This window comes from Cygnus olor, chromosome 13, assembly GCF_009769625.2.
Source record: "Cygnus olor isolate bCygOlo1 chromosome 13, bCygOlo1.pri.v2, whole genome shotgun sequence".
NCBI classification, from domain to species: Eukaryota; Metazoa; Chordata; class Aves; order Anseriformes; family Anatidae; genus Cygnus; species Cygnus olor.
This window is the reverse complement of record NC_049181.1, coordinates 8396276-8424147: the sequence shown is the minus strand read 5'-3', so window position 1 is coordinate 8424147 and position 27872 is coordinate 8396276. Positions and strand designations below refer to the sequence as shown.

The 27872-nt window shown below is 43.8% G+C and overlaps 1 protein-coding gene and 1 long non-coding RNA gene across 2 annotated transcripts in view; both read right to left on the bottom strand.

Moving 5' to 3' along the window:
* Window positions 1–27872, bottom strand: part of HS6ST2 (heparan sulfate 6-O-sulfotransferase 2) — a 130605-nt gene that overhangs the window by 83488 nt on the left and 19245 nt on the right. The gene's annotated exons all lie outside the window — the stretch shown is intronic.
* On the bottom strand, window positions 11–27410 carry LOC121077316. Its single transcript, XR_005823981.1, has 3 exons — window positions 26269–27410; window positions 1715–1826; window positions 11–377 (listed from the first exon to the last, which is right to left on the bottom strand). It is a non-coding gene; the product is annotated as an uncharacterized LOC121077316 (long non-coding RNA).

Below are 27872 nucleotides of genomic sequence, written 5' to 3'. Positions count from 1 at the left end.
TCTTTGTCAGGAGAGAAAGTACTCTGCACACTGATGCTCCAGCATCAAACCCCAGTCTATATAAAAGCAAGAAAGGCAGGAGAGACTAACATCAGGCTGTCTGATAATGCCAGGCAGCAAAGCTGTACTCAGAAAAGTTGCTCACTCTCAGTTCAGTTTTTTCATAAAATGGAAAGACACTTTTTTGCTCTGATAGGAGATCATGAGTAAATACAGTTGTGGGAACAAAAGTTTTAAATAGGATATTCCATTAATGACCTGATCTTTCTCATTTCCATTTTCCAACTGTACAGGAACAACATCCCACAGCCAGAGGGAGCAAGGGACAGCCCGCAACCTCTTCCAAGAAGGATCCTGTTATGGTGTTCACACAATGCCTGCCAGGGTAAAAAGTCAGATTCCAATTGAGCTCTCAGAACGTTGGTCTTTAACAAACTTAGTTTGGTACTATAAATAGCCCTAATTTGCAATGTTTTTTAAAAAAAAATCTTGAAAGACTTTCACCAGACTTTCACTTTATTTTTTTTCAGCAATTTGAAAGTCTTCAAAGTTGCTTATTTTTTCTATCCTCCTTACAATAGAAAGTTTTCCTCAGCCCCCAGGAAATCCCTCCACATAGAATGGCAAGAATAAAGGAAAATGCTTCATGTGCAAAAAAGCAGAACTCTACACAAGCGTTTTTATCTTTTCTTAATCAAGAAGAATTTAAGTATTAACAAACTACAAATGTTTGAGAACTAATTTCATACACTTCACTTTCTCCCAAATCAGGCTCTGTTAATCTTTGAAATAGAAAAAATAGCATTTTGCATTGTAAATTACTTCCACTGCTGTGCCTTGAAGCCTCAATGAGCTACACTCAAATCTCCAAGCCAGCCAGACGGCAGAAACATCCTTAACACAAAAATCTGTACTTTGCTGTGAGCCTGACCATACCGTTCTTCTTTCAAGCCCAAGTTACATCCCTAGTAATTTGGTAGGGCTTCTCAAATGACATTTTCAGCATAAAAAAAAATCCAGCAGCTTATCCCTGGCAGAAGGGCAACAAAGGAAGAGATGTGCGTGCACCAACTCTCTGAATTAATTGGGGTCCGATGCCACATGGAGCTATCGTGGCAAATGCAACACGCGAGAGGAGCTGCGTGCGTGACCAATTAGCACTTCCCCTTGTCCCCCAAGCACGGGAAATGTTACCGCGCTTCCCCATCAGCAAGGGAGGCGGTGAGCCCGTTGCGGAGCCATCCACACCACACGCTCGACTGATGGGCTGCTTAATTAAGCATAACACCCAGCACTGGCAGGAATGTCATGGAGGTATTTTGACAGGCAAAGGAGACAGGAACCCTGAGTACTGCCCTATTTCGGTTTTAATTTCACTGCAGCCTATATGAAACATGTCCCTAGTGTCACTAGTTGTTTTCTAAAAGCAGATATAAGGCAACTCTACATGGAGCTGTTGTAGTAGATGAAAACAGGTCTAAACTCAGGTACAATCCCCTCCCAAGACAACTAGATGAAAACGGGCAGCAGTCTCTTCTTTTGCAAGTAATGCCTCTGGATTTACTCTCCTCTTACGGGGTGAAGTGCTTAAAGCAGGCCAAAACCGAGGGTTTAGAGCATTTAAGGAGAGAAAGACATTCTTGCATCTTATACGAAAGCCTTGCATATTCAGCAAAATGCCCATTTCGTTTACCACAAAACACCCTACGATCACCTGATTTAGCACAGCAGAGACGAAATGCACATCCCAGGAACAATTCCAGTTCAGAAGTATTTTCTTCAATGTTAAAGATGCACCTTTACCACAGACACCTTTAACAGCAGCACTGTACAATGGCAATGAAAATCAGTGTTGACATCCGTACTTTAAGTTTAAAAGAAAATGCAATTTACAACTAATGTACTTCCAGATGAAAGAAATCTAGTTATCTTTTATGAAAGCAATTATTTAAGCTATCAGAAATAAAACAAAGCAACAACATCTTTGACAAGTGACATGCCCCCAAAACTGACAAAACAGAAAGCAGGTAATACCTTCTCCACCAGCCTACGTTAAACAGGAGCAAGAGGAAGGGAGGGAGAAAAGCACCCATCTATTCAGGTATAAATTAAATTGACAGTGTTTAGTATCATCTGCATTAGGAGTACGACACTTTCACTGACAAACAATTCAAGCTACTAAACAGTCCTTCCCACTGTCTCGGTGCTCAGAGAGGAGAGTTACCACTGGGACTGCAACAAAAAGATGCGGCGTTCCCTATCCTGTAGCTTAGCAACTGTTTTTATTTCTTAAGGCTTGCCTGAGAAAGAGGAGAGAAAAAAACAGCATGGAGGAAGCAAATGTCACGTCTGGTTTCTTTCGGACTGGATGACAAGAGGGGCTGATGGCACGCGGTTGTTCCAGCCAGGAAGGACCGGGTGTGCGGTCGTTCCCCCATCCCACCCAGCTCCAGTCCTTGGAGGCAGAGAGAATTCTCGCCACGTCTAGAGCGCAGCCAAAGTAGGGTGAATGCATTATTTATCACCAGAAGCCTGGAGGGGAAAAAAAAAAAAAAAAAAGGAAAAAAAAAAAGATGCTCAGAGACTCCTTCCTCCCTGTATGTCTCTGGTTCTTTGGCCACATCAAAATTCTTCCTGCTTAATCTCTGCTGCCTGCTTGAGAGCGGAAGAAAAGCCTTCCTCACAAAAGGGAGAGCTTGCCCAAGCCCAGCAAGGCTTTGCTTCCTCGGAGCAGAGGAAAGCAGGCTTACAGCCAGCACGGCAGCCTGTGACCGCCCCGTGTCACTTCCAAAGATATACATATTATTACCAGAATACTTCACCTGAACAGCTTTAATAAAATACGAGGGGATATTAACTAAGCTGTAAAAATCTATAAAAAATCTGCTTTACAAGAGATATTTACCTATGAATCAGCAGTTGGGTTAATTCATTATTCAGTAGGCTTATATTTACAGTGTATTACAGCTTTGTAAATTATTTATATGTACTTGTCTCTGTCTGTGCATGATTTTCCCTTAAGAGAAGGGAAATGTTTATAATCTCCCACACAGGGAGGTTGTTTCAGTCAGAGGTAGGATATTAAAGCATCTGATGCTCCACTCTGGTTTTCTTCTTATCTAGATCCTGTTGCACGTTTGTGTACAGAAACAAACACACTAAGCTCTGCCCCAGCGCAGGGATCCCAGGGAAATCCACCCCAGCATCTGGGAGCCTTCAACTTGAAGAACACTGCTTTTTGCATGATTTAGGTGAGCATCAGCTTAGATAACAGCTACCCTGGGGCCACTGCCAGTCACAGTTCCAGGAGAAAAAGAAAGTTTACATTTTGCTTAACGTGGGTTATGAAAACCCACCATCAAACCAGATTCCTAATGGGAAGCTTTTTAGCTGCTACTGCTAAATCAGGTTATAAAATCTGCTGTCTGACCAGCAAGCACATGCACTTCGTGTAGCAGATCCCAAGAAAACCATCAGAGGGACCTGGTATCTGGTCTTCAGGTGGAGACCCCAAGGTAGTGTGAAGCTACCAAACGAAGAGCTCAGCAGCACCTCCACCCAGGTCCAGCCGACATGAGCCACGGACACAGAAAAGTTACATGATGTCTTAGACTCAGACGGCATCAACAGGAATTCATTGGACTTTTATCAGCATCCTAAAATCTGTCAACCACCCTGTTCTCAATGGTGTCAACTACAGATGAGTACTTCACAGTACTCACATAACCATAACAAATAAGGGCTGGCACCCACGTTGCTTGAGAAGTGATTCAGGTAGCTAATCTGATCCAAGCTTTCCTTTGCTTAGTAAATCAGCAAATAATGTTAAACATGTTTTTTTAATGCATCAAGCCCACTTAAGGCTTTTCATCAATAAAAAACAAAATTCAGACCATGTTTCTGTACTAAACTTCAACCCTATGCAAATGCAACTTGGTACAAGTCCAAGATAAGCAGTTTGTAGTAAACACGAGCCATGGCATTCGCCGTGCCTAACATAAAAACACGTGCAGATGGACGGGTGCTAAGCCACATCATTAGCTCAGAGCGTGCCTGCCTGTTCAGCAAGAGCAACAACAAATTCAGAGCGGGGATACTAGCAACTGTAAACAGCATGTGTTAATACTCCTATCCACTGACAAAAGCAAATCCCTTAAAAAATTACCTTTAAAATTTTAAGAACACTGATTCAAAACATCTCATCCGTTGATCTGAGTGATGACAACAGACCTCAAAAATGGAGTAAATGGGCAGAAAAGAGGACAGATAAACTTCAGTGAAGCCAGAGGCACCGTGAAGGTACCAGTGCCATGGAGGTAGGAAGCATCCAGGGAAGAGGAGCTAAAAGGACTGACGGGATGGAGCTGAGACTCAAAAAGGGCAGACCACTACTGTGATCCTATGGGGCAACCCTCATGTTGGTAAATCAAAGATCAAATTTGCTTAACCAAGGTGTAGTAGGACCTGGACTTGACAGCTCTGGATAGCTGGGGGTACACTTTCAGATTTGGGGACAGTGTGTGGTGGTGTGCTGGGAGCAGCAGCACAGCCCTGCCGCGTGCTGAACTGGCTTTGCAAGGTCTCATAACCCCTGCCCACAAAGTGCCCACATAAGGAGGCAAAATTAAGTCACGAAAGAAAATGACTGAAGTTGTGTTTAACTCGATTAAATATTAAGAACATTTCTATGTAAAGCCAGCATTAAATCACTCTAATCGCATTACCAATTTTTTTTAATACTACTGGCAACGTCAGGCTTAATTTATGTCAATCCATGCCAACAAAGAACTCCAGTCTTTTTATACCCACAAAAAATACAAAATTTCTGACCTCGAAGAAGTCTGCCACACAGTTATTGTTTCTTTTTCACAATCTACTGATCACGAAAAGTTAATGAAATTGCTTATAGGTAGGACGAAAAAAATAAATCATTTCTCCCTTTTGAATAAAGTTAATGTATTTTCCTGCTCTATCAGGAACCATGGTGGACCAAATATATCCAATTCTTCACTCTTATGATCACAGCTCCTATCTTTAGGTCTTAAAGAACATTAGCTTGTTTTCTTGTAATCTTTTCCTTACTAAATGCTCAAAATGGGATATTTATTTATTAATTCTTGTTTATTAATTTTTACACATTTTGATGATGCTACAGTTTCTCAATTCAGAACCGACTCTCCTAGATAATGATTCTTATTAACAGAAGCTTATTTTCTCCTCAGCTGACAGAAAAGTGAATTTATTCGAAATAGTTGCAGTGGCTCGAAACCTGCACTTACACCTATGCAATCGATTTACCATTGGGGTTCCCACGTGAAAGCAATACAGCTAAAAGACCAAGACAAGAATATGCAGTACTAATTTGTGTTGGAAATCCACACCACTTTAAGAAACAGTACTCCCAAACCACATTATAAATACATTTTCTTACCCTCTCACTACTGAACGAAGATTCCAAGTACATCTATTCATTATTTGTTACCCGGAAATGGGATTTTAGCCCCTGTTTTAAATAGGGTCAAGTTTTACAGGCAATCAAGCCACTGAACCGGGCTAAGAACAAGGGGTTGACCCTGCCGTGCCGCTGACCTGACTTCAGAGCACAGAAGGCACCACTCCAGCTCCAGGCTTCTTCAAACAGCTTCCTTCTCTCAGACTTGGAAAACTAGCTCGAACTAGATAAAGCAGGGACCTTATGAGGCTCTTCCTGCTTAATGAAGGAACAATGCACCCTACCAATCCTTACATTTTTAGTAGCATGGTAGGAACTGGAGATCAGTCCAAACTTCTCACATTCTGAACTTCCTTGTTAGAAAAGCAGTCCTAACGCAAAGGGCACTGTGTGTGTGCGCGCGTTTGATACGCTTTAGATAATTAGAATTCAGTAGAGCTTGCAAGTGCTATTTTGGTGCACAGTAATTGAATCCCAGTTTCTTTCCAAAGAGAGCCTGATATGAAGTCACAAATAAAACAACAGTAATTAATACATCAAGAATGATACAGATCCTAACACACAACAAATCCATACAACTTACTAAAAATGTATGCATGGACACTGGAGTTCTTTCCCTGGCTAAGGAGGAACACCAAATCCAATGCAACACAGCCACTCTCAGCATGGCTACAAGCTCGTGAGAATCACTTTAATAAACAGAAATAGAAAATACAAGACTCGAGTCAATTATTTAAATGAAGATAGTTTACATCAGCAAGCAACAATGTCTAAAGTTGGTGGTTTAAATCAATCAAGTCTTAACGCATTTAAGAGGTCTGATGAAAGCGTGCCCATCACTAACCCATCCCTGCTGTGCTTTCCTGCCCTTACTGTTTTTAAGGGAAAGGGGTGAAACCCTGACTCTGGAAAAATCAGTGGGATTTTTGTGCGCATGGGCTGTGCCCATTGCTGGAGGAGCACCTGGGAACATCAAGGACAATAATTCAGGCCTCTTGGCCAGGAGAGGACTTAGCTGACTATGCCACATCGTCAGCATCTTGTGCCGGTAAAGGGGAGCCAGAGCCTAGCCAAAACCACGACCACAGTAGAAGAGGGGAAGGTGCCCACAGCTCCCCAAGGACACGAACACAAGGATTTCTCCAAATGCAAAACAAGCCATAGGGAACTGAGCACAGACCTCCTGCCAGGCAAGGCAGAAGCACCATGAAGTGCCCAAAAAGAAGCAGGGTCCCCTCAAACATTGCTGTGCGACTGCTCACAATTTGTGAATTCAAGGCCCGAAGACGGGCACCCCAGCAGAAGGCCTTTGAGGCCACTGCTTTGGCACTCCTAAAAGGAAGGCGCTGCACTCATGCTTTCTTCCTCTCTGCCCTCCCTCCCCACACCCACGCCCAGGTGTAACACCCCTGTCCCTGTCGCTCCCTTATTGGGACCAGTTTGGGCATTTCGGCCCTGGGTCGGCTTTGGTTCATCACTGGTAAAAGGAATCGTTCAAATGCTCTCGGAGAAAACCTGGCTTCCCAGCTGTGTGTATCAAACGCGTATCTGCAGTGCAGAAGACTGTAAGCAAACGGAGAACGATGCCAACTCTTCCCCCTACAATCTGGTGCCTATTAATTTAAAATTATTTGAAAACTCCAATGAAATATTGAATTAAAATGTAATTGCAGGGGTTGGGAGAGGTTGTGGCACTAAAGCTCTTACGAAGCTGCTTCATCTACATGACATTTTGGCAGCATTTACTGCCAGCTATGCAATTTAAGCATGGAAGCTCATAGACAAAAAGAGAAAGATTCCAAACCTGCACATTTTGGAGCATCACTCCATGCTCTAATACAGCCATGCAGAGCACCGTGCTGAGCCAGGACACCTCAACAGACCAGTCTTAAGCCTCCCCCTCAGCCTAAGACACTTCATTTAAAGGAAGAAGCATTCCGATAACAGCAAAAAAAACAGCATAAAGCTAGAAAAAACTGCTCTTGATTCATTTCTCTCTCTTCCCCAACAGCATGCCATCTAAGATTCAAAGCATGCAATGTTCTTGCCCACCCCTGTGGGTACATTTTGGCAAGCACTTCCTTCAGAGGCATGGCATGCTGTAGTCATGCTCTCTCGTTCAGCTCCGTTATTTTTACCCCGTACGGACTCCCCAGCCCAGTTTACCACAGAGGCAGCTTCAGCTGATGGAAAGAAATGCCATGTAAGCCATGGTCTGAAACAGCGTGGGCAGACACTGAGTTAGATTCACGTTCTCCTGCTCCTATTTCATATTCATCACGATCCAGCAGCAGCCACCAACACTCTCCATCGGCACGTACAGTATCCCCCTTGCACAACTCCCCCCCAAGTCCTGGGGCAAGCACGTTGGCAGGAACAGCCGCACCCTGCGCCATGCAGCATCCCCCCTCTGCACCACCCTAGCAGAGCGCTAGCCCGTCCCAAAAACATCCCTCATCCCGCTGGTGGGTGCAGCCCTGCCTCACGGGCTGGTATCGTGGCATTAAAGAGGGGTGCTCCACCTCCTGAACCTGAGTTAGAAACAGAATAGCAGAAATCTCAAATATGGTTCCTCCTCCTCAGCTTGCCCTGTCCACAGCCCCAGGCTGGGAATGCTGTACGTTTCTTTGACCTCCCGCCATCCATCTGGCTGTTTCGACACCAACAATAGCTCATGCTTGAGCACGAGAGTTTTCGCACACCCACCATCGGCCGTGCATATAAATAGAGATTTGCCTGCTCAACAGACACTGAATCCTACAGCAGCCCAACGAAACTCAGTATCTTCCTACCACGCCACCAGCCTCTCCCTCAGACACCCATATAAAGATGCCTTTGCAGCACTAACCCTTTCAGGAGCAAATATGCTAAAATTTGCTAAAATAAAAAATAAAAAATTCCTACAACTCCAGCAGAGCAGGAGCAAGTTTCTAAGGCAGCAAATCCCACACACCAGCCTCACGTTTTAGCCAGGACGTTCTGCCCACAGCTCCCTCCCAGCAACTCAGCTGCTAAACTGGGACGCAGGGAACCAGCCAGACTCCTGTGCCACTTACCCAACATCTCAAAATAACCCTCACCACTAACCAGCACCTCCTGCCGGGCAGCAGGGTGCTGCCGTGACACGTGGTCACATCAAGGAGATGATGAGTTGCTGGCAGTTGTCTGCTCCCAAACCCATCCCTGCGCACAGGGGCACGTTCTGCAGACACTGCTGCTCCACCACATGTGAGATGGGTTGGCCACAACACGTCTTTCCAGCATATTTGCCAGAAACACCGTGTCTTTTGCTTCATTCAGCTTCAAGGAATGCAAAGACATTTATGCTGCTGGGACATGGCAAACACACCCCTAGTCTAGCTAAATATATTAAGCCTTGTCTCTTCTCAGGAAAAATCAGACCCAGAATCCAAATTAATCAAAGTCCACCAAGCCCCTAAACAACAAGTGCTCCCCCGCTCAGTCGCCAGCTCTCCACCAGCCCAAGAAGGATGTAGCAGTCTCAGCTGGGATGGATTTTTATTTATAGGTGCAGATTAGCATAGAGAACTCACTGTACAGTAAGTCCCCGTGAGACAGAGCCCGAGCCGACACCAGCCACAGACAGTTATTGATTACTAGTCAGAATGAAGAACGGTATGTTTTGAAACTGAACAATTTTATTACAGTCTTTGCTACCAAGACACAGTGGCTCCTGAAGACAGGCTTCAGTAAGCAAATCGCCAGGCTATCTGTCAAAGGCAATGCCAACATTATTATCTGATGGGGTTATTCAAGTGACCTTTAAGCAACTGTACGGACCTCTGATATTTGTGCAGGTCAAAGACTGTCTTCATACATTCTGAAGACATATAGTAGATATACAGCACTGTGTCAAAAGATGATTTTTTTTTTCTCTTTCTAACTAAAGTCTTTTGGATCATTAGCCATCAAGAACATTGGAAATCTCTAGCTGAGAAGTACTGAGACCCCAGGAACCTCATGTAAATGTACGTGCTTTCTACAGCCCCAAAGTCACCCAGCTTCACAGCGAGTACCTTCCAGAGCTCAATATCCTCTCAGGTTCCAGAGAGGATTATTTCACCAGGCTGGGCACTAATACCAGTTTCATCAGACGCTATAGTATCATCTTGCAAAGTTAAAAACTTCATTGCCAACACGACATGGAAAGAAATACAGTGAAGCAACTGCCACACATCAGTACTGCTGCTGGTACGTAACTACAGGTTTAATAACATGCTCCTGTGCAGCATTAGCATGACAATAGCTCAGTTTCAGCTCTTCATTCTCCTGTCTAGAGCACTTATTTAATGACTTTCTTATCTGCCTGGCTCGGTCCATATCCACATTTTCTAACAGATCTCCACACAACACAAAGTAGTGGTTTTCTGCTAACTTGTCAGCCGTCCAAGCAGCAGTTATACCCAGGTAAGCAATAAAGCAATGAGTCTGCTCACCAAGAACTCTTCCCACCTGCCAATTGATTCTTAGAGCAACATGACGAATATCAAACAACGAACTTGTGTGCCAATATTCAGCTAAACAGCTGCTTCTTGCCTTTCCCATGAAAAAGCCAACAAAAAAGCAGTTTACGCCTTTCTGGATCTGCTGGCAAATAACAGAGAGTACTCCAAATACACAGCTTTCTACGTAATACACCCACTCTGTTGTCGTAATACTTCAGCAGAAAAAAATAATCATTGAAAGTTTTGCAATTCAGGCCTAATCCCAAGCAGTTGTCCCATGCAGGTGAGGGAAATGCACACGTATGCAAAGGTTAAGATCTGTCACAGCCGAGATCGCAACAAGCACATCCTCACTCATGGGATAAACAACATTCCGGTAGCATTTCCTATAGCAGAGACACAGGTGAACAGCCTTTAGCCTCTCAAGGAACAGAAAAGAAAAGGTTCAAAGAAATTTGTGCAACTAACCATTTTTGCAAAAGCACACAAATAACCACCTCTTTCTTGCTATGACAATCTGGCAATTTGGTATTGATAAGAAACCGTCACTGCAATTAGAGCTCATAGCTCTGCAGGGCTCTGAATGAATTCTGCATAAATGATGTAGAAGGATGCACAGCTCTCTTGTTTAACCAGCACATTCACTTTTCAAGTTCGTTCTTCACTTGTGAACCTTAGCCAAACTAATTTGATAATTCAATTTTTCTTGTTTATTTCACCCTAACATTGATTTTTCTGCTTTCTCGCTCATGACTGAACATGTTAAAAAAAAAAGACAAAATAAAAAAAACATCAGCAATAAGAAATATACTACTGTTTTGTTTCTGCAGTTCCCGACTGGTATATTCTCCTTCTCCAACTACCTGCCATATTCAGAAAAGCAGATGGCATCACTCAAACAAAACTGAAATGGATGAGTGCGTGCTAACTTTTTTATGCCTTATGACGACCATCTTTATGATTTTGATTTGAAAGTGCAAAAACTACACCAGGATCCAAGGCAGTATAAAGTGTGTCACGGGAAATGGATTAACAAATGTCCTTCCACTCCTACAGCAAATGCAGATCCCACTGAGGTTTCACAAACCTACAGTGTTAATATTAATGGCACTGAGGTTGGCCACTGTTTGAGAAAAGAGAATTTCAGTTTGCAGCAAGCAGCAAGAGCCATGTGCATTTATATATGATTATGCACACACCACAGGGAAAAGCATACAACAAAAACTCACACCAGTCTGCACCGCAAATTCCTAGAGCCAAGGTGCCTTGGAAAAATGCACAGGCACTTGGGGGTGAGGCAGTGTTGAATGCATATGGAAGAAAAATATTTAGCCAGAACTGTTTTGTTGTGGTTTGGTTTTGTTTTTATACCAACACAGCAGTCAACATTGCACACAACAAATGGACAGACTGTGGCACTTCACCCTTACAATATCAAAGGAATAAAAAAAAAAAGAAAAAGAAGCAAATGTGGGCAGGCGAGGCAGGTATCAAGAGGCAAATTTCTCCAGTTCAGACGAGAAATTCATCCCTTTCTGAAGTCTCCTCATCTCTAATAAAAATGTCACCAAAAGCATATTTGCATGGTTGGGTATGCACAGACCTCAGACTGCAAGTGTCCGTCCCACACCAGCAGCCACCATAAGGGGTGCTCATGGCCCCGCGGTCTTGCTCCCAGACTGCCTACAACTCGCCTAACAGGCAATTACTGTTTTTCCAGTAACTTTGCAAAGTCACTGCAAAGACATCTGAGAATGCAGCTTGCTCACAGATGTTACTATATGTGGAGAGCAGCCGAACTGATTTTTTGTATTTAAGTATTTTTCCTTCTTCTAACAGCTCTGGTGCCTTTCTGGCAAAGTGTATCCTTGTCAGTCCATGGCTAACCTTGTCAAGGGGAAGAAAAGGCTAGGAAGTGACAGGTTTGACAACCTGTCGGATGCCTGGTGCTCTGCTCTCCTCCTGATCTGATCACTATCAAACATTAAACCACTGTTCTTCCACACAGGAGTGCAACTTGATGCTTGCAAGCGTCAGCCAAGAAAGATAGCGAGGCTGGTTAGCTGCCAATATCCTCGCTTTGTCCCTTCCTTGCATGTTCTAGACTGCCCTTTTATGAGCTGATATTTGAATATGTCACACGGGGAATGGTCCCTTTGGAGTCCCAGATAGGTCACCAAAACTGCGATTGGTTTTCAGGAGAATGAGAACTAGAGATGGGAGGAGGAGCTGTAAAGATCTGAAAGGAGATACAAGGGTGACAACTGTCTGATTTCCAGGCTGCAGAACCTAACTTGCAAACTGAACTCCAAACTCAGAGAAACCCCAGATGGACCAAGATCTCCTCATCCCCTCAGAAAAGCAAGGAGCCCCCTTCCATGCCACTTGTACTAAAAAACCCAGCGCACTGCACATCATTCACTCAGTCTTTACACACCCACTGAATGAGATCATCTAAACATAAGGACTCTTTCTGTGTGTTCAGGAGGGGATAGAATACTTTAATTCATCTCTTCCCTCCACACACAAAACCTCTGCCTTTCCAGAGCAGCTTTCCTTCAGGATTCATGAGCTAAAGCAGCAGCACGGGCTGTAAAACCCTGCTCTTTATGCTCTTGAATTCCACTGACACTGCAAGTCAATGGCTGAACAGTCAGGAGGAAGAAGCATCCTGCAATCAGGAGCTTAGCTGCAACTAAGTGAAGATGGAGCGGTAGTGTATGTTTGAAGAGGCCATTTAGCCAACAGATGCCAAGGACAGACTACAAGTAGCAATTACATTGTTCTTTCAGTGTTCATATTAAACGTATGGCAAGATGTCTTGCTGTCTTCCCAGTTCCCAGTGGGCTTAAGTCAAAACTTGCATTTGTTTAACATCAATTTGTTTTGTGAAGACCTTCTCAGTGGCAGAAGATGCCTGCTGCAAAGCCCAGCTGCTTCAACTTGCCATCTAACAAGCAAGTTGGCTTAAGCAAAAGGCGTCCTGGGAGGGCTTCTTCAAGTCTGAGGAGACCTGTGAACTCCTCACAACATTTTCTGTTAAAGTGCAATCACAGATGCAAGGCGGAGAGGTGAACAACATACACACACACAAAGTGCTCAATGCACCACACAAGCAAAATGAAGCCTGACTCGACTTCCACAGTGCTTTGAAAGCATGGTCTTACCCAAGCCACTTTAAAAGATGTCATCCTTTAGATGAGACCAATCTAACTCAAAACACCAGACAAGCTGCCAAGTACGTATAAAGCCTTCCTCCTCAGGTTTTCATAGCTTGTTTGCCTGAGAGATTGTCTGTTTTGGTTTTTTATTTATTTATTTTTGTTCAGTCTAGGGGGGGGTGAGAAGTAGGTTTCCAAGCCCATTCACCGCTAAGTGCAGTTTTACCACCTCAGGTCCTGCAGCCCAGGAGGTCGTCGCCACAGACGGAGGGGGAGAAGCCCCCCAGCAGCCCAGCTGCCCCTTCCCTATGCTCCCCGACTGCTCACCTCTGCTTCCCGCAGCCAACGTTGGATGCAGATGCGTGGACCCCACACCACAACGCCTGCCCACCCACCAGCCGTGCCTCGCTGTTCTGAATAGACAAAAGCAAGTTGGTGCTAAGCTTGAAATTCGGCTAAAGATCTGGGGGAAAAAATAAAACCGTGAGAATATCCTCTTTAAAAAGCAAGATTTTACATCTCACATCGCTTGTGGACTTCCAGGCTCACTCCCTTGCAACAGACACAGCTCAATGCTCACTTCGCTTTAAAGATCCTCCCTCTCTTTTCACACTCCAAGTAAAGGTTTCCTTTTAAACAAACAAAAACTAGGCTTTTTAAGACTGATTTCCCTTTTCAAAGCAGTAAGGAAATAGATTCCTTTTAGCATGCTTCATGCTTGAAAAGGTTACAGTGGCCTTTCAAAATACCACATGCTGTACATTCTGTATAGCATTAATGACTTGGAGGATGCACTGATACTTCCTAGTACATCTTAACCTTTTAAAATTGGGCCTTCATTGTCTTACCTTAATAAGCAGTTTGTTCACCTTATGTCATTTGTGTCTCACAAAGGCCACCCTGGCTGAAAATATACATTAGATGTAAAACCACTTGTCTTGCGCGTGTAGTTCAGCACATGTAACAGCAAAGCGACTGCATCAACTAAAACTTGTTTTTCCTCTCCTTCCATTATTTCTCTCTGCTGTGGCTAAAGCTTCAATTCCCAGGTGAGCAGGTACCTGGCTCCTCACTGCGTTCCTTCGAACCACAGGGCAAGAGGGCACTGACAAAGGTGCAAGATTTTATTCACTGCGCAGCAGTTCAGTGGCCGGTGCAAGTACGCTGGCTCTCTGGGAGAAGGCAAGGGTAGAAATCAATGAGAAATCAACAGTGATTAATGCTGTTTGACAATCTTCTACATTAATCATGCTTCCATGCTCTTGAGAATGTGAAGTGGAAAAATCTATAGTCATAAAAGTATAATTGGGAACACTCTTCCTACTTGCACTGATATAAGGGAGGGAAAATCTTAAAAAAATGAAATGTTTAATTATTAAATGTCTAATTTAAGTGATACACACAATAGCACCTGCTTATTGAAAGAAAACCTGAAGAGCAAACAGAGATCCAAGTATCCTCCCTGCCTGCTACAAGCAAGTCGTGCTCGTTTTGACAACAATCTCATTGTCTGATCCTTCCGCTCCACCATTAACAACCTGATAAAAAATTCATAAACGCACACACCTAGCACAAGTTAAAATACAGCCACAACAAGGATTCAATCACTCTTTCTGGAAAACAAGCTATGAGATGCCATGGAAAGCAATGATGTCTTCATTAGCTTTTACAGTAAACATCCCTCTTGGAAAGCAGTCTTTATGATCCACCAAAGGCAATAAAGATGTCTTCGCAAATTGATGAAACAAATACTTCAGAGGCATAGTTTTCTCCATAGCTGGTGGGAAACAGAGAATAACACCATTCATTAAAGTCATATAGAAGAAAAAAAAATCTTTATTGTTACTCTGACAACTTCACACCTGTACAAAATTAGGGTCATGCACCAAAATGGCTTTAAGCATATTAGCAAAGAATGAGGAAAGCTGCTGCCCGCAGAACGGACATCAGAGATGCTGAAGCATCTGGCAGGGATCAGTCCAGCTAGCGCAGTATGAGCTGGATACCCCCACTGCAGCTGTGCTCTGAAGTTTCACATGTAACAGTGAGGACCATTCTCTGCGACAGCTTTTCACCATTAATTTTAAGGAGTTCCTGAGCTATACAACAAGTAAGAGGAAAGGAAAATAGAAAGAAAACAAGAAGCATCCGATATACAACAGAGCTGATCTGAAATTCTTCTTGCACTAATAAGACATGATGCTGACCAACCACATTATACAGAAAAGCCATTTTTCAGCATGGACTGAGTTACCAGAAGCTAAAGAAATTTAATTTCCAGGCCTAAACCTGCAGTCTTAAAATTGAGTTTTATCCAAGGCAAGAGACCTCTGCTAGCATAGAAATACAAAATGTCTCTAAAGGAAAAGTACATAGGCATAAGGAGCACAAGAAGGATGCTTATATGAAAAATACACCTTCTTACAACAACGACAAAAACCACTGGAAGCAACTGGAAACCAGCAGCACAGGTACAACTGGGGACAGACATGCAAAACAAAATTCAAATTCCTTCCTTGCTCCAGCAACTGCTGCTAGGGATGCATTCACATGGCATTTTGGTGCAGATGGACTGAGCCCCAGGGCCTGACAACCCTCGCAGCAGCGCTGCCTACTGCAACGCCAGCACACAGCAGCACTGCTCTGACAGCATTTGTTGAGCAGTGAGCCCAAGCAAAAGGACTAGCTGAAGAAGTTGTCACTGTTTCTGTCACAGCTTTGCTGCCAAAGCAAGTACGCCGCACCCTAAACCGTAACATTTCTCATAAAATCAACTCCTGTGAGTATAACCTTCACAGAGAGGAACGGTTCACCTTAACAGCTCTCTTGCTGAGATCCAGAAGGCTCATGTGCTCTCACATACCCTTCCTCTACCATACTCCACAAGCGCTGGATGAGCCAATCCAGTTTTACAAGATTTATTGCTTAATTAATAACTTTGATGTTGGCAATTAAGGTGTGTTTGAAAGAAGATAATGAATATTTTTTCACATGAAAGCACCACCTTTTTAGTCTAGCAAACCTCTATGCAAACTATAATTGATAGTTTGGTTTAACGTGGAATATTCCTGCAGCAATTATGGGTTTTATTGCTCTATGTTACTGCACTTTGCACAAAAAGTATTTTTGTTATCATGAATTCCTTTGCTAGCAGACTGCTTAGGCTAGGAGCAAGAATGAGCATCAGCTTCTCCAGCATCAGAAATCTTGTCTTATTCCTTTCAACACAGCAGTAGAGGAGCTCTCATTCAAGACCGTGCCTGGATCACTACAAGCCTGTGAAGGACCTGGGACACCTTCAAGGGCAGCACACAACTCACTGCTGTGAGGCACTGCGTACCTACTTGTAGCTTACATAGGGTAGACAAGCAGGAGGACATAAATTGTCACCCCCATTTCTAGGGGGAAGAGAAGGAAACTGAGGCAGGGAGTGTGTACACGATCTACCAGGAGTCACGAGAGCTTCGCTGAGGAGCTGAGGTTCAAATCCTCCCAAAAGTGCCTTCAAACCACCCTTTGCCCCAGGAACCCTCAAGGAGAAACAGTTCGGCACATGGGTGCTGACACCCTGAACGTGGAGCAGGAACAAGGGGAACAAAAAGGCATCAGGCAAGAGACAGTCAACTGAGGAGGAGGCGGCCAGCGCAGAAGCATGGGATACCAGGGTTGGCAGTGCTTGCTCCTGAGCTGCCCATCAGCTGGAGGCCACCTGGAGAGAAGCCTGCTGCCCCAGGATGTCCCTGCACTTCCCTGGCCCTGTGAAGGTGAGCACAGGCAGTGCCCACCGGGATGCAGCTCAGCCCGTCTCGAGACTGTGCTGCAGGCAAAACGACAAGATTTCAGCTCCAGGGTATCAACGGCTGTTCTTCGGCCTGGAAACACTAACTGAAGCAGCCATCTCTGCTCGCTGCCAGATCAGCTTCTACCTTAGCTTGAGGGACTAGCCTGAAAGGAGTCTTGCAGTCCGGAGTTCCTGACCCTACTCCCGAGGCCAGCTTCCAAGGGACAGCCCTCTAACGACAGGCCACACGTTCCCATTGAGTCACTGGATGGGGATGCTGGGATCCACTCACACCAACACGGCCACTCAGCAGCACCGCTTCCAAGACCACTAACAAATCCCTCTGCGTCCTCTGCCAAGATCAAACCACTGCTAACTGGAAAACGTCTTGCCCAGATCCAGCAAATGCTATACATCTGCTCCCCAGAGAGAAGACACCTACTTAACCTAAAGAGAAGACACAAGAGAGTGCAGAGAGTCTCAGGCCTTAGACATGGCACCAAACATTCTTCCAGAGCTCATTCTGTGCCACCTGCAAGCCCAATTCTTGAGCTGAAGCTCCTAAACGCGCCCCATGTGTGCCCACGTGTTTTACATTCACCATCTCGCGGGCTTAGAAAGAGGATTTACTGAGTGAGAGCTGCAGCCTGCACTCTAATCCAGAAAGCAAAACCACAGGAACCAGAGTTTGTCAGCATAAGATTTACACCAAATTACTTCACCACCGGAGATGGCTCCCTAGGGAAGAAGCGCTCCGCGCTCCAGCCGCGCTTTGCCACCCAACCCGGCCCAGGACCAAACGCTGGCAGGGACCATCCCCAGCCACTCAGCCCAACGCTGATCGATCCCCCCATTACCTGCCCAACCTAAGTCACATGAAAGCGTGTGAACATGAGGCTCACAGAGCTGCTGAACAATTCAGACAGACTTACTCTAAAATAAGTCTTGGAGGAAATGCCAAATTTCACTTTATTAGCACTTAAATGAATTTAATGCTATCTATAGTTGCAGCTCTAACTATAGCTACAGCTGAAGAAGCCAGCAGAGTTGTATTTTAAGACGTTCCTTAACTAGAAACAATTTGCATCAAGCTGTGTAAGGTGCTGCTTCTTACCACGAACGGAAAGGTAATTTGTGCTCGTCCCCTCCTCGTACTGTTTAATTTCCTAGGAGGTTAGCAGGCTCACCTGGCCATTAATATAACAATATTACTAGGTTCACAGAATTGCTGTAGACCACGATCATTAGAGCAGCTGTGGCAGAAGTACAAGTTTCTACAGTTCTGTCCCAAGCCTCTGCTGTTGCTCTGCACACCTAGAAAAGGTGTATACACTTCATTTCATAGTATACCTGAGGAAATAATAAGCCAGAGCGAACCATACCATGTCTATAATCCAAAATTTTGTAACCTGCCCTGAAGAGAGATTACATAACGGAGAAGCAATGGTCCACACGTGCACATCTTGGGAAGGACATCTTTTTCCCCCAAATGCTCCTTTCCACATTACACTTGCTGCAGCAGCACAACCACAAATTTTCCACAGTGAATTGGGCCCTAATTACTGAACAGTTTGTGAACAACTGCCCTTAAAATGTTAACAGCTGAAATGATGATAACAATAATTCTGTTTGCAGTTATAATGGCCTCTCATTAGAGCCGCTTAATTAAATATTTTCCAAAACTACCCCAGAAAAAAAAAAAAAAGTCTGCTCTCTCAACTGTAAAAGCAGAATCCAAAGCAGCCACAAGGAAATGGTGGCTTTTTCCAGTTGAAATATTTCCTACAGCCAACCACGAGGAGAGACCTCACACACGTCCCTAACACGGCAGAATTTGCCATCATTAATCCGTTCATTCAATAGGAAAAGATGTTGCAGGTCTTGGTGAGCACATTTGCCTGTAAGCACTGTGCCATAAATTAGAAATGCTTAAATCTTTTACACTTATTTAGCCTTTGTGCTATCCTTCCACCCTGTTCACCCAGTGCCTTTGCTGGATGATGCAATAATTTAACATTCAAAAAGAAGAAACGTGCTTCCTTCGACATAAGCACAGCAGGACAAAGGGGGAAAGTTGTCTTTTATATAAATGCTTCCAGCATACGTGATGCCATGGCACACACTGTCCCACCTTCCCAGCTCCGCACACCTTTGCCTAAGCACATCTAATCCTCTTAGCCACACAACAACAACGAAGAGTCCTCGCGCTCCCGATCCAGCAGCTATCTTCCACACCATGCAAATGAGACTAAACAGATATCATGTAAATACATTACCATTTGTTACCTAATTAAGATTTAATGGCAAGCCCTGATTGGTTTACTGCAACACAAACAGCTGTTTACAAACAACTGCAGAGAGCTGGTCTAGGAGAACACACACAAACTCAGTCTTACCGTTCATTGCCAAAATATCTGGAGTCCCATTGATGAAAGTCAGACAATTCTTGTCATTAAAAACATATTAAAAAAGACACTAGCATGCCTTACAGCTTACATGGGGTTGTCGACTTCAATAAAGTATACAAGAGAATAGATTTGGATTATTTTTCACACTTATCCCCAAGCATCTGCTGCTGGAGACAGGCTACGGGCTGGACAGGTCTTCGGTCTGACCTGGCAGATGTAAAGATATTACATGGATTTGACACTGCTGTATCAATGCACTTGGCAATTACTGGGGCCACAACTGAACAGCTGTGCCTCCCAGCCCAGAGCATCCCTGGCACGTGCTCCCAGCACACGGCAACAGGGCAGGCACTTCACCTCGGTGCTCCTCTAGTAAAAACTGTGTGCAAGCAGTCGGCAGATTAAAAGATCACACACACACACACACCCCTTTTTCTATCACCCCCCCATCTTTTTTTTTTGGAGGGGTAGGGGGGAGGGTTGAGATTCATGCCGGTAAGCTGGGGAGATGACTTAACAGAAGGATGCAGCAGGAGTCTGTGGAGAACAAGTACTCCGCCCAGGAGAGGGTTGTACAGTTTGGGGGGGGACAGGGTAAAGAAATATGCACTACCTCACTCATTTGTAGGATGAAAAATCTTGGACATTTTTATTCTAAACCCTACTCCCAAGTCTGTAAAATATATAGGCGGCAAACAAGTGAAAACTGCGTGACATGGCTCCAGTAGCAGTATATCTTCAGTGGCCTGCAGTTCATGGATTAATTCGTACTGCTCTTCCTTTTTGGGGTGAACTCAGCCTCACGTGAGTTAGAGTACTCCTGACACATAAGGTAGGCATCTGTTTTCATCATTGCACTTGCCAGAATCATGATGTCTTTCTGGGCAACCAGTGATGTACCTTGTTCTTCCAGGCACCTTTGCTTTCCTTCCTGCCTTTGCAAAGATGTTAAAATCCATTTTTATAAATAAATGTTTTCCAAAGTGCTGTTGACACCAGTAGGGCTAAAGCCTCCATTGAATCTTCAGATAGGCGCTTGGAGGCAATATGCAAAACGCACTATAATCCCTGAAGGGGATTATACCTTTGCAGTGTGACTCGAAACACTATTTTCCAACTTGATTATGCATCACAAAAAGGTAGGTACATCACAAAAAGGTCCATCCTGTTCTACTAATCTGAGGAAAAAAAAAAAAGGGCTTGCTTGGACAGATCTGAATTCAGTTTTATTTCTCCTCCAAATAAAACTTCAAAATATTTAGGGCCTTTCTGACACTTACATAGGAAGAAGAAATGATCGACTGTGACTTTTCAAAAGCCATAGTTGAATTAACTTCAATTCAGACTTCAAATTAAAGCTATTTTAATACTCAAAAATTGTCAAAGCCCCAACAAATTGCCTCTAAAGCAGAAAAATAGCTGGTGGGGTATTTAAACGGAAGGAAATCAGGTTGGCCAAAACTGGTCAAAAATCAAAAAAGCTTTGATTTTACCTTGATAAGATCTACATTAAAAGCCTTTGCTAAAAGCAGTAATAACTTCCTGAAATACATACAAGAAACACAAATACACAGCCAAGAGCCAGAAAGCCCAAAGCAGAGATGCTAAGAAAGAAAAAGGAAGTCTCTAGAAAAGGAAGAGGGGAGAGCTGTGGGAAAAGATTTTACAGGTAACCCAGCATGCAGACCAGAAGCCGGTGCACACCGTACTCAGGGTGCTGTAAACACACACCACAATGTCCACAGAAATGGGAAGAGGCCCTAGAAACCTGCGTTAGTTAGCTGTCAGCACCTCCCACCGAATTTGGGACACAAGCACACACACGAGCACCAACCAGATCCAAACAGCACTTCTCTTCCCGCGAACTCTGTCAGGCAAACATCTGTCAGAACGTCTCAGTTGTTTAATCACATAAAATGTTTCTTTTTTTTTTTGGCACCTTATACTGAAATAGTCTATTGCAAGATGTCTCTATCACGCTCTATCAGTGTAATGCAAAAGAAAAGCTGTTTATAAATAAAGAAGGCACATTTTGAGCTTATTAGATTTTCATGTGCTTGCTAGCAGCCAAACATACATAACAGCAGAGTAATTGCAAATAAAGCACAAACATATGCATGGTCCAGGGAAAGAACCCCGAGCAGTTCTGCACTGCACTTTAATTTCCTCAAACATTATCTTTCTAATGAACTGGGAGAGTGATGAATGATCACCTTCCTCTGCTCGGCCATATTACAACCATTTCAACTGCTATCTGTTGTTTACTGTTCCTGGCCACCTGAATGTTAATTTTCTTTTCAAAACAGCACTTACTTAATATTGATCTTAACACCAGCAAAAAAAAAGATTCAGCAAAAGGGGGAAATGCATCCCCCCCAAAAAAATTACTACAGCAGCTCTTCACCTGCAATTACAGAGTTTTTGTTTTGTTTTGTTTTTTAAATAAGACTATATACTGAAGATCCTGCCAAGTACCAATTTCATGGATATGTTACGGGTAAACTAACAGGAAAGCAGTGAAACTCCACCACTCCTACAGTTCCTAGGCAGAGTTTGAGATGGGAGACCACAGAAAAGCTCCATCTCAATAGCAATGGTAAGAGAAAACATCAGAAACGCCCAACATTAAGTGATTTCACTAATACAAACAAGTTCTAGAAGCCGCCTCGTCTTTAAAATGAACAAAGCTTAATCAGAGCTTGAAAGCCGGCCAGGGGGAGGAAGAGCTGGTATTAATTTGGGGAAGCTCATTTGGTACCTGCATCCTCAATGGCAAAGATTTTTTTATTTTTTTATTTTTTATTCCTTTAGGCCCCACAACACGTTAATTCCGTGCACTGAAAAGCAGCACTGTGCAGAGTGATGAACCCATGCATGCGCCGTCCCCAGCCCTCCCCTCCCCCCTGCAGCCCCCGGGCTCGATGCCCCCCACAGCACACACGGGCTCTTCTCTCCTGGGCTCGGATGCACTTGTCTCTCCAGCTGTCTGTCTCCCCATCCTCCCTTCATCTTTACACTCGTCGAACATGCTTTTAACAAACCACTTGAGATCCTCGCAGGCAGGCTGTATCGAGGGTTTGCTGATTCTTTCTGCATACCATTTAAAGAACAACCTTTCCTATCCAGCCACACGCAGCAGCTCCCTCCCAGGGACCCTCGTCTCACACCTCAATTACAGCAAATTCCTTTCTCCAACCCAGACAAACGCATCTTTCCCTGCTGATACCCACTCAGAAAACTGAGCAGAAAGGTGTTTCTCCTAGCCACCGACCTCTATGCCTCCATCCACATATTTCTCCATTCCTGCTTCTCTACCAAACCAGCAACTTGGCTGCAGGTTCGGGGCCCTTCCCACCCTGACCACCACCTTCCAGTCCTGCAAGGAAGATCTGACTCCCACCTCCGAGCAGCCCATGCCATCCGTAAGCCAAGCAAAGCAACCAGCCTCTTGGCTTTCTCCCATAGCAAGCCCCTCAGCAAAGTCGAAGCAAAGCATCAGGAAAGCAGCTCCCCTCCTCAGATGGAAACAAATAAATAAATAAAATAAAATGCTTTGAGGTGTCTACAAGATCCTTCAGTTTCTTCAGGTCTCTGCCCAGAGAGGCAACCAGACATGGTTCTCCTGTGCTCTCCTGTGCTGACCGCAGTCTCTTTGGAACTGGGACTGTCCTGCACCTTAGAGCACAACAGGGTATTTCTCCATGGCACGTGCTTCCAAAAGCCAGAACAAGAACAGATGGGTCCCAAGACTGCACTAATTTTAACACTATATGTATTAAAAAAAAAAAAAAAGGCAGCAAAAACCACTTCAGAGAATGCAGAAGGTAGAGGGACCCTGACATACAAATTTTAGAGATGAGCGCTACTTTTACACATCACACTTCTTTTTTTTTAAAACACGAAGCTGGACTATTACGCATTTTCCACTGCAGACCATTGCTAGAAAAGGTGGGAAGACACCTTGTGCTGCCCAAGAACAACCCAAACCAAAGTTTCGCTGTTTCATTAGGCCTCCAGAAGTACATTTGAGCAACTCATAGCCATCGAGCCTTTTTCATCCGTGGATCCTAGAGTAATTTGCAAACTTAAAACCCTGCATTACCTGCACATGTTACTAGACATGAACCCACCTAAGTCAATGACACTACAAGAGGGCTTGTAAGCGCTCCTTCTATCCAAGTACTTCCCTCCAAAAGCCAGCCTATTTCTTCCTCTGTCACTAGTCCACCTGTCACATCCATGCACTGCTAGAAATCTGGAAGCCCCTGCCCTGGTAGCTTACTTAGGATGCGACCAGTCAATCCCATCCAATAGCTGTGATTAAACACAACAAGTTGTAGACTGAACAGTAGTGTCTGAATCAGCCCACAGTCTGTTTAATCAGTCTGCATAATTACAGCAGAAAGGCTCATTTATTATTCCCTTTTCAGATTCAAGTTTTCCATTTTTGTAGTTTTTCTTTTTTTCTTTAAACACTTACAATATTAGTATAACTGGGTTAACATCCATGAAGAATAGGCAGTTAGTTTTATGGATGAGATTAGCTAACAAGCTCGAACAGGTTTTATGTTTGACTTTCAGCTGATCTGGACTTGTTCAGTCATTTACCTGGTCTCTGCTGCAAGACATTCATTAACTCACTGTTCACAACATATTTTTTTTTTAAAGTCATACTTAAAGCACCCCCTTAATTATTTGTGGTCTGGCAGAAGCTGTAATACTAACCTATTAATGTTAATGAGAGAAATATAGCACGCATAATAATTATATCTGCCACTTCGTGTGCAATGAAATGAAAGTGAGCAGGTTAACTTAAGCCTGAAAGACTGTTTTAATTCTAAATTTGAAAATCGAATTTGATGGTGCATGATTAAATCTCAAATTCTGTAATTGGGTAGGTATTATTGGAGCAAGATGTTAACTTTTTAACAGTAGGAAGTTTTATGAAATCTTCCCTGAAAAGAAAAAAAATCCAAGCTTAAAAAAAGCATTCACTGTAAAACACTGTTTTGCTCTCCTTCTACAAATCTTTGATTTACTTTTGACTCAATAACTCACTAAAATTAACAAGATGAAATTATGTTTTGACAAGTTCCAGTGCTGATGAACAGATTTTCAAATCACGAATCCAGCTTCACCTCATTTCTCCACCACAGCTGACAGTTGAGAAGTGAATCATTCATTCCTTCTGGCCTTTGTGTATTTTATCAAATGCTACAGGGAACAACGAACTTCAGTTCCCTCAAGTAATTTCATAAAATGCCAAGCTTACCAATTTTTCACACTTTAATAAAATTAAGATCCATAGAAAAGAAAACATCCGTCTAGCCAAGCTCAACCATTTTGGCCATATGTTGCCATCAGAGGAACCTAACCAAAACTGAGCAAAAGAGATTACTGTACGCAATCCTGTCACTCAGAACACATACAAAATATACCACTGGTAAGCTTTCCACCACTCCTTGGCAGCATACAAGGTTGTCTTCTGCATATGGTTTGGGTTACACCTCACTGAACAGATGGGTATGATGGTTACACTTCACTGAGGATCAATAAAGAAGATTATTTGTCCCTAGAGCCAAGGAGCTGAACTCACAGCATCTTCTACACAGAGGACAGGCACACGCAAGCAGCACGTGTCCAAAATTGAGTCGAATACACACAGAGGAGCTTCACAGCTTTGCAAAGCTTCTGAAAGAGGCCGAACAACCAGAAGAGCAGCAAGAGCAGGCCCAGAAGCTGAAGACTTGAGACACTGAGGGGAGAGAGTCAAGGATCATTCCTAGGTTGAACACCAGTTATTAAAAGCGAAGCAAGGAAACTGCTCCCCCATTTGATTCTCTCTTATGTTGAGAGAAACAGGACTCAAATGCCCTACATTTTTTTCAAAAGGACACACACGTATCTTGCTTCATTGTCAATCTTTCCTCCTCACCCAAAGGACGCTGGTTTTGTTTAAGTGGCTAGAAAGGAAGCCACCCCACTTGGACAGAAGTCAGATGCACGCAAGCTTCTGGTTTCTCCCAGTATATCAGAGCTGCTAGGATGCAGGTAAGCTCCTTCAGGATAACAAACCACCAGAGAAGCACAAACACCCAATTTTCATCATAGCTACTGACAGGGGCAAATCGTAAGTAACTCCACCAAGGTCCATAGGCCTGTAGTAAACAGAGAACATGATCCCCGTGGCAATATACTAAATCCATAAAGCCTCAGGTTTTGTGTACAGATGGGATGTTTTTAAAGTGTTTAAACACAGCACCTGGGGTAGCATCCTAAGCTCTGCTGCAGTCAGCAATGACGGCAGTCTCTACCGGCTCCTCGCCCCACGAGGACATCACGCAAGGTCAGGCAGCGTGCTAGCTTGAAGGACACCTCCTCGTCCTCCTCCCTGAGAGCACAGAAATTGAGCTTCTCCTCCCCTTGCAACTCTCCCAGGAGCAGCACCTACTGGAGACAGCAGAGTCAGAGAGGCTGCATCTAAATGCAGCTGCAAATGTTTTATGTATTCTGAAAATTCAAACAACACAGCTGTGTGATCTGAAATATGACTCGGCGGAGTTAGTGTCTTACTGCAGGCAATCACATTTATTATAATAAATAACTATAAATAAATAATGAGGTTGCTTAACAGGGACACGGGTAACCTGTCTAGACAATCACAGAGGTGACGTAATCTGTGCTGGAATGTCCTCCAGATTTCAACAATAAGTCCTGATTAAAATTAGCGTGTTTTTTTGTTGTTGTTGTTATGTTTAAAAAGAAAAAAAGCTGGGCAACAATTGCTTATGTAAAAATACTGAAGCCTGCTTCTCAGCAGGTGCCTAGCAAGTTTAGCGAGTAACACCACACTCCCTAGCATGCCTTCACCACAGCAGACCCTTCAGAAAATCACGAAAACATTCTAGCACGCAGATTTTCTCACCATATACTGCCACATAGAATAAATTCTTCTACCTGTAGCAGCAAACAATACTGCTGCATCAACAGGCTGGCCTACCTGTGGCTCAACAGCACCCCACAACCATCGCCCAGGTCTTTTGGTGGCGCCATGCTGAGGGAAGAATGCTCCTGCTCCTGCCCTGTCATTTCACTGCCTGCCTAATGGAGAGAAGCGATGGCCAAACTAATAGCTAGAACATGTGACCTTAATTAATTAGCAGACCTAGTGGAAAATGCCAGCTCTGCATTGTCACTGCCTGCTTTCAAGGACCCTCTGCCTGTGTCAGCAGCACAGAGACACTGGGTCTATTAGCATTTGCTCTGGGATAAGGACAGGAGATGCAAGACTAGCTTTAGCAACCTACTATGAGAGACAGACAAAGTCTGATATAAAAGAGCAAGCACCCGTGAATCAGTTCATGGAGGATTTCTTCCCTCTCCAACAGCTCTAACAGGCTCTAGGAGAAAGCCATGGAGAACTAATCTAAGGTCAACCAGAGAGGACCAGGTAGTGAGCAGATGGCCACCTGCCACCTCACCACTCAGCAATATCGTTCACTTCAGGTGCATCCTGAAACATTCCCTCAGTTCTTCCTCTCTCCCTCTAGCCGCTTTCTTTCATCCACTGCTGTGTTCCCTTAGGTTACAGAACCCATTTAGCATGTAGTGGGGAACAGCTGGGAAAGCAAACAAAAAGAAATCAAGCCAGTACCTTCCACAATTACTCTGAAATCCTACAGACAGCTGCAACAAGCAATGCTCTTCCGGTAGTAACATATAAGAAAAACACATTTCTTATTCTATAAAAACATCCCTGACTTCGAGCAGGCCTGCAGTCACAATCAATTTCAATAACAAATTTTATCAATACTGGGCACCAGCCTTCAGGAAAAGAGCTCCCTTTCTCCCCTAAGCCATGCATCTTCCTCTGGATGAAAAAAACAGCACTCAGAACTTTTTAGAAGCAAATACTGCAAACAGCAACTCTGCTAATGTTTGCAGAATGGCCACTGGGAGCTCGATCAAGGCTGAGATGAAGAACTAACTTCCAGGACAGATGCGTGTTCACATGGGTACTGTTCCAGCAGTCAGGTCCTAATGTTTGCTGAAGATCTTCTGCATCACAGATGAAAAACTGCGGTCACGGCTACTCAGGGGGATTTTCATTATTATTTCCACAGGTCATATTAGGGAATGAAATACCTTGTAGTTCAGCAACTAAATTTATGTGGGTTTTGCGTGTGTGTATTTTTTTTAAAGTACTGTTATTGCTACCACCTGTAAACCATTAAGAAGTGCAGATGCTGCCAAGAATGTTTTGAATACCAGTATAAATAACAAAATAAGTCCAAAATGAACAAATAGGCTAGGTTCATCTCCCCCCCCACACCCCCAGGGGCAATGACCTTACAAAACTTCATACCATCCCAGACCACAGCCAGTCTTGCAATTTAGACCAGAATTCTCGCTCAAATTTCCCAGTGTCTTCTGTTTTTGCTATGTTGTCTTTTTGTTTTGTTTCATTTTGATAAAGTTTCTTCAACATCCACTGCACGTTGGACTTATAATGCTAATCAAACTTCTCTCAGTAGAGACAGAGTTTATAAATTAATCCTAGTAAAATAAATACATCAGCCAATCTTGGTATAAACATTCCTGCCT